Genomic DNA, 8,394 nt, shown 5'->3' with positions numbered 1-8,394 from the left:
AACCATCATTCAAAAAGACACATGCACCCTGATGTTCATTGCAGCACTATTTACAATAGCCAGGTCATGGAAGCAACCTAAATGCCCATCGACAGATGAATGGATAAAGAAGTTGTGTTACATATATAGAATGGAATATTACTCAGCCATAAAAAGGAACGAAATTGGGTCATTTGTTGAGACGTGGATGGATCTAGAGACTGTCATACAGAGTGAAATAAGTCAGAAAGAGAAAAACAAATATCGTATATTAACACATGTATATGGAACCTAGAAAGATGGTACAGATGAACAGGTTTGCAGGGCAGAAGTTGAGACACAGATGTAGAGAACAAACGACTAATAAGAACCTGCTGTATAAAAAAATAAAATTCCAAAATTAAGAATCCTAAAAAAAAAATAAATAACATGTGCTTTCATACATCTATGCATAAATGAATGTATAAATACATATACATATATACATACCTACACAGTCATCCCTGGGTATCCACGGGGGATTGGTTCCAGGAGCCTCCAGTTCCACCGTTGCTCAAGTCTTATATAAAATGGTATAGTATTTGTATACAACCTTCGCACATCCTCCTGTATACTTTAAATCATCTTGATTACTTAGAATACCTAATACAATGTAAATGCTATGTAAATAGTTGCCAGAGCATGGCAAAGTAAAGTTTTGCTTTTTGGAACTTTCTGGGATTTTTTTTTCCCTGAATATTCAATTCACAGTTGGTTGAGTCCCTGGAAGGAGAACCCGTGGATACCAAGGGCCAACTGTATATAGTGTTTTCTGTACTTGGAAAGCACTGCTCTCCTTTCTCCTTTGTTCCCCAGTTAACTCGTTTTTGTGTTTTCAACTTAGTTCCGATGTGATGTCCTCTAAAGAAGGTCCCTGCTCTTACTCCGTTTATATTTCAGTGGAGAGAGGCAGGCAGTAAACAGGTAAACAAATCAGATTATTGAGAATCATGATGTGATGGAGATTTCAAAGAATGCTGTATGGGATTCCTAGGAGGTAACTTGCTGGTGGACAGCTGAAGGAGAGGGAGACGCCCACCCACGGGGTCCTTCAGCCGAGGGGTCCTCAGCTGTAAGTGAGAGATAGAACACAGTTCAGCATATTTAGGGGACAGAAAGGAGCTTAGTGCTGCTGGAGCCAGAGGAACACGGGGAAGGTGTTATTAGAGGAGGTTGGAGACTCAGGCCCAACCTTGTGAAGGATTTCCTGGTCCTCCCCGGCCCCTGGATGCTGGAGACCACGTACATCGGAACCTGATTACTAACAACCTTCCTGGTAGAATCTCAGAATCTCCTTTACCCAAAGTCAGAGGTAAACTAACTTTCCTACCCCATCGTCCAGCCACAGCTTCTTGTTGGTTGTGACTTTGCATCCTTCATCACCTTGTGTGATTCCTGGCACAGAGTAAGGGCTTGATAAATATTACCAGAATATTCACATGAATGAGTTGAATACTGGAGATACACGGGAAAATGAACTGTTGTTTTAAGAGGAGACTACACTTCGTCAAGCAGAAAGTTTACCTTCTCTCTACAAAGAGCCCCGCGGCTCCTTAGCCCCACCCACTTGTTCTGTGTTTCTTTTGAGAATTCTTGAATGCCATTTAGCATTGAATAAAATGTCTCCCCCCGCCCCCCGCTAATTATAATCATACAAGCAGTGAACTAAACAGTTGGGGGTGAAAGAAATTCTGATGATGTTAAAAATGCAAATAGTTTTCACACCAGATTAATTCATTTAACTAAGAGTTCTGATCTTTAAGCCTTAAATGTTTGAGTGTGAAACGTTTTATTCACGGGGAGATAGTCCACAGTGAAGCTGGTCTGAAGCTCATTCCTCTATCAGGAGCGATGTTAAGATGCATATCGTTTAGCTAGTTTTTAACTGGCAAGTTGTGAGTTCTTTAAAACATTTCAGGATGTGATTTACATGATTCAAGATTAGCAGGTCTGGGGAACTCTGGGGCTGTTTGAGGTTTTAAGAAGCCAAGTCATACAAGGGTCTGAAAGGATGTTGGTGTTATTTATCTGTGTGTTTGACTAATATTTGAATTAAATGTTTTATATTTCATCAAAGCAAGATTGAAATTCATTATTACTGCTGATATGCAGTACTAATTACAGGAAATAACCAGCCCTTCCATGTTCAGTGCCAAATGCTGATAGTTGAGCGATCTCTTCTCTAGAGGGGGAAATCATAGGTCTTAGATCTGGAAGAGAATTTAGTTCACTGTGTTTCAGCTATTTTAGGCTCAGACTCTCTTTTAAAAAAAAAAATCCCTTGCCTTTATTTTCTTCAACCTTCAATTTCTTTAGTTTGTATTATTAAAACAATAATTTTTTTCCAAAGGTGAGATTATATTATAACGATAAATGTAATTTTTCAAACTACACATCTGCCCCAATCAATCCTGCATCCTGGTTGAGAATCACTGTTCTTCAGAGATGAGAAAACTGAGGCTTTGGTTAATTAGGTCTTAAGATTAAGCTTTATCATGGACCTTTTTAAGGTAAAGCAGGTACCTGGTTGGGGTTCCTTCCCCATGTGTCTTATATAAATGCTAGAGGAGTCTAGAAATTCAGATTCAGGTTTTTCAGATATTCAGGCATTCCTCCTGTCCTTATGATGTTCTAAAACCCCCGTGTTGGGTAGGTTTCCCCATGTGAGCTTGCATCACAGGTCCAAATTTCCCTCTGCGTCTCAGGCCCTGTGCACATGTGTTTTACTTGTATAGCAGCAAACATCTGGACCTGAGTGGTCGTTTTGCTACCCTGGGACAGTCTCTGGACGTAACAGTATACATTAGAAGCATATATCACATTCTTTTAGAAAAGTGACTTGGTGTGAACTCTATGATCTCACAAAGTAGAGAGCAACTGGCATATTTTTAAAACAATATTATTAAGAAGGATAATGGCAAATGTGATCTGCTGGTGGGAAATTGAAATCACAGATTAAATTACATCCCTGGCTAATAAATTCACTAGGAGAACAAACCAGAGCAAATGCCAGCAGAACACAGCCCTAAGACATTAAATAAAGATTATATGATTGAAAAGGAAGATAAATCATGGTGGAAGCAAGAGTCTTGTTAATGTGCCTGGTTATAATTGTTTCTAGCTGGTGGAAAAGGATTCTTGAATCTTACATATTCAGATAAACAAAATGAGCTGGTTCCTTCCTGTAAACTTCACTGAAACTTGTTTCCAGGGCCTCTGCATGGGCAGGTAGAAGTGGGATAATAATAGCATTTACTGTTATAATAAACATTAAACCATTATTCAAGGGATCTTGGACATTGATCTCAACATCCTCACTAAAGAGTAAGATAAAAGTAATTACATACTTATAAGTGCTGTACATATTTGTAAGTGCTGATAAACCATAATATGTGGTAGTTTCAAAATTATATATGAGCATGTATATACACATTAGATAAAACATAATTATATGGAAGATATAAAATATTTTTAAAACTGAATTATATTTATTAAAATAGAAGGGTTCATTTTATTTTGGTTTTGATCCCATGTTACTATCATATATCTTTAGATAATCAAATCAAGGTGTCACTGGAAATGCTTACCAAAACCCAGTTGATCTCAACTGCATGCTGACTTTGAATAAAACAGAGCTTGAGAGGTAGAGAATAGAAAATTATTTATAGGATGAATAGGGAGAAAATACATATAGCATTAAATGGAAGAAATCCATAGAGAAGTTTGTTTTTTCATTTGCTTCTAAATTATAACTAGACTTGAGGAATCTGGCTAAAGAATGGGAAATGGGAAGGGACCCCCAGGTAAGATTTAGTTTTGCAAAATTTTGAAACCATAGATGAGAAGCTGTGGAGCATTTGGGGAGGTTGGTGAGCGCATGAGCATGATCAGAATACTAGATAAGAAGTGACATATGTTTGAACTGATTTATAGAGCAGAGACAATAGATATGTTTGGTGATAAAAGATTTTCTACAGAGTTAGGTATGAAGCATGCTAATGAAAATTATGGTGTGTGAAGGTTATTGCTGAGAGATAGCAAGGTTAAAAATAAAAGAATTGGGACTTCCCTGGTGGCGCAGTGGTTAAGAATCTGCCTGCCAGTGCAGGGGACACAGGTTCGAGCCCTGGTCCGGGAAGATCCCACATGCCGCGGAGCAACTAAGCCCATGCGCCACAACTACTGAGCCCGCAAGCCACAACTACTGAGCCCACATGCCACAACTACTGAAGCCTGCACACCTAGAGCCCGTGCTCCACAACAAGAGGAGCCACCACAATGAGAAGCCCGCACACCACAAGGAAGAGTAGCCCCCGCTCGCCGCGGCTAGAAAAAGTCCGTGCGCAGCAACGAAGACCCAACACAGCCAAAAATAAAAATTAAAAAAAATAAGAATTGGGAAGCTAGAGAATTTTGGAGTTCATGGACAGATGACAGAGGAAAATCCATCACTTTGTGGCCAGATGTTTAGTATTTAATATCACAAGTTCAGTTGGATGCAATCTCTCTTGCTGTAGATGTGGCGAGTGCTCTTAATTTTGTTTCATCGTTTGGCCTCATTAATGTTGAACCAGTAGAGCTTCTGGCCTCCGATGTTTTAAGGGTTTAGAAGCATTTTATAGTCTATTTGTGTGTGTGTGTGTGTGTGCGCGCGCGTGTGCGTGTTTCCCAGAAAATCTACATCTACATACAGACCTCCCTCTTTCCCATTTTGAATTCTAGGGAGCCTGTTTCCTTGGGCCAAGTAACCAGAAATTGAGGATAGGGAACTCAGAAAGGACCTTAAGGGAACTTTGGTCCTCTGAGTTTTGTATTTCTACCCATAGTGTGTTACAATAGCTTGTCTGTTGATTCACTTGTACTTTGAATATTTAATCTTAGACTTGGCTTTGAAAGACCACATTTCAATTATTTGAATTGTCTGTGGAGCTAAAACAGTTCCCTACTGTTAAACATGTTAGTTAATGATGGAACATATTTCTGCACACAAACACACTTTAATCAAGCAAAACCTCAGAGCATGGAAGACCTTGGTTTACATATTGCCTGGTTATTCGGACCTTTTTTCATTTCATTTATTTGGGAGATGTGATAAGCAAGAGATTTGAGCTACAAAATCCAAATCACAATCTCCTTTTTCTCAGCTAGAGACCACAAATCATAGCCAAGCAACTGTTTTAAGTGGTACAATTTAGAGATACTGTGGAAGCATAAAAGGTCGTGCTTTTATAGTAGCTCAGAGGAATTGAAAGGAAAACATTCTTCCACTGAGGCCAGGATCGTAAGCACATTACAAGGGAACATACCTGTCTTCATCATGATGAGGCTGAAGTAGAAAGCATCACGTGGGCAGTGCTGGTGTAAAAGATGTAAATCCCCTCTGAAACTTCAATACCTGAAAACATACCTATGTGTATATGGCTTTTCTACCTTATATTCAACTCTTTCGGAGCAGCTTAGTTTTAATATTTTACAAGAGGGACCATGAGAGAGCAGAGGCTCTTGCTTACGAAAAGAGACAGACAGAAACTGCACATTTAATTTTCTGAAAAAAAAATCCCTACTACTAATTGTTGTCCAAACCCTTCTTATTTTATTAGGCACAACTCCATTAAATTATGTTCTTCACTCATCATCTCTTTAATGAAAAAATTACATTTAAATACTCATGTCAAGTAGAAATTGAAGCAAAATAGATTGGATTACTCTAGTAATCCCGGAAGAGAAATTTAAATTCTCTAGTTAATTTGTAGGCAGTTACAATTTATATTTCCACTGCAAATCAGAAAAATGAGCTGTGACAAGTTATGGGGACGTAGGGTGGGGAAGGTTGGAAAATATATTGTTTTCCTGTGTGATGATGGCCTTGGAAAAAAAAAAGATAACGAGATCCCTTCAAGTTTGACAATAATAAGTATCAAAAGACATGAGGTCCATGAGGTAGCCAATAGAGAAGGAAGAAAGCTTTTGTTAAAAAAATGGGGGGGGAGTGAAATAAAAATATCCAGTGGGGGGCTTCCCTGGTGGTGCAGTGGTTAAGAATCCACCTGCCAGTGCAGGGGACACGGGTTCGAGCCCTGGTCCGGGAAGATCCCACATGCCATGGAGCAACTAAGCCCATGCACCATAACTACTGAGCCTGTGCTCTAGAACCCGTGAGCCACAACTCCTGAGCTCATGTGCCACAACTACTGAAGCCCGCACGCTTAGAGCCCGTGCACCGCAACGAAAAGTAGACCCTGCTCGCCGCAACTAAAGAAAACCCGCGTACAGCAACGAAGACCCAAAGCAGCCAAAAATAAATTAATTTGAAAAAAAACTGTACTTAGTAAAAAAAAAAAAAAAAAAAAATCCAGTGGTCAGTGGTGCTTAAAGAGTGTGGTTGTCCACATTACCATAGGACCATAGATCAGTGCAATTGTCTGTGGACAAGAAACCAAAAGTATTGATACTTGGTTGAAACTGTCCTATTCCTCCTTGGGGACCCGCTGGTAGAGCTTGGGTCACCTCCCTGAATCACGTCACCAGTCTTGCTGAGACAGCACATCAGTTAAACGAAATTGTCATCCCCACAAGGCATCCAGCATAAGACACCACATTTTGTCACCACGAAGTATGGCTATCAGCACTGAGAGAGTGAGACGGGGCTTGTGTGCAGTGATTTAGGAGAGGAAGATTGGAACACTTGTGTGTAAAGGACGTTCTAATTCTCCCCACTAGACTAGTAAGATTGAGGCAAACTTTTTAAGACAGAATAAGGAACCTGGAGTAGGAACCAGATTCCACTACTGCCCAATGAAATACGTTTTAATGTTCTGAATGTCCTTCTCATTTGTCTTCTTCTGTATAAAATCCATTCCCTCTGAAGGTGAACAAACATTATATGTACTCCCCATAGAGAATACATAAATGTCCGCTGTGAATGCATATAGAACTAGTATAGCAATCTCTAAAATTAACTGTATACTTTATAGTGTTATGTTTATACCTCTCCAAGAATTACTATCAACTTCTTTCTTTGATATTATTAAAGGAATAATTTGCTAGAAATTTCTTGATGCATCTGTCCATTTAAATAGTCATGCTACTTTAGGTCAGCATATTATTTTTAGATTTTTGAAGTGAAGTCTTTTTAAATGTACAAAACCTAACATTTCTGCTGTGTTTCTGAAAGATTAAAGAAAAATTCCATTAAGAAATAGTAGGAGAATTCAACTGTGTCTTCTCATGTGTTACTAGCATTTTGCATTCCAAATAGAAAATATGCCAAGGTGCATTGTGTATTAATCAATCAAAATGTAAAAGTAACAGCAAAATTCACCCTAACAACCAAGAATATTCCTCAGGGGAGCTTTCATTGAATTGCCTGGGTTTTGACATAGAGTAACCCAGCTGTCCAGCTATTGATTTGAGCATAATTATCTGCTGCCTAGTAATTATTTACATATGCATTGGAATTGTGTCACTGTGCTTTTAAGTGGGATTAAAAGAAATAGTGACAGTGTATTATTGTTTGAGGGTAACACTATAGTTTCCAAAGATAAGAATCCATTGTTAGGCCTTTCAGTGGGCTGAATTTTTCACCAGATATAGTCGCACCCAAAGAAACCAGGAAAAGGGCTTGTGGACATCTGTTTCTGGATTTTATTTTTTACAGTTTTCAGTTGTGTATCAAATTCCTTTATACACCTGAGCTTGAAGCCATTTCTTAGACTTGAATGTATTAAAATTCAATGTGTGTGTGTGTGTGTGCACCCACACTTTCTTGACAAATTTTGCATTATAAGAAATTTTATTCTTTGGTAATGGTTGTGCCTTGGACCAAAGATGCTTACCTTTTGACAAATCTTTATGAAAGAAAGGGGAAAAAGAGTATTCAAATTGATTGTCCCTAAACATACAGGCTAAAATCAGGGTTTCCATTGTAAGTAACTCATTGGGGATGATGCTGGAAGATGCCTTCCTCTGATTCTTCATAGTCCTGTGGATAGCTCCAGGGGTGGGACTGATATTTAGAGATCTACACTGTTCATCCTTGACGTTAAGATACGTGATCAAAAGGGAATTCCCTGGCGGTCCAGTGGTTAAGACTCCGCGCTTCCACCGCAGGGGGCATGGATTCGATCCCTGGTTGGGGAACTGAGATCCCGCATGCCACCCGGCACAGCCAGAAAAAAAAAAAAAAAGTATGTGATCAATCAATTTTTAATTTTGTCCAAATTAATTTCCCACATGATATGGATGAACATTTCCTTATTCATAAACTTCAGTTAAAGCCAACTTCAGCCAGAAAGCTGTGGCTAATGTTGTGTCACTTGAGGAACAGAAGTTTACTCTAAAGACGTATTTCATATACGTAAGAGGCTCAGGATGATC

Source organism: Physeter macrocephalus, chromosome 10 (genome assembly GCF_002837175.3).
Source record: "Physeter macrocephalus isolate SW-GA chromosome 10, ASM283717v5, whole genome shotgun sequence".
In the NCBI taxonomy this organism is placed as follows: Eukaryota; Metazoa; Chordata; class Mammalia; order Artiodactyla; family Physeteridae; genus Physeter; species Physeter macrocephalus.
The sequence above is the reverse complement of the archived record's forward strand: the minus strand, read 5'-3'. Positions refer to the sequence as shown.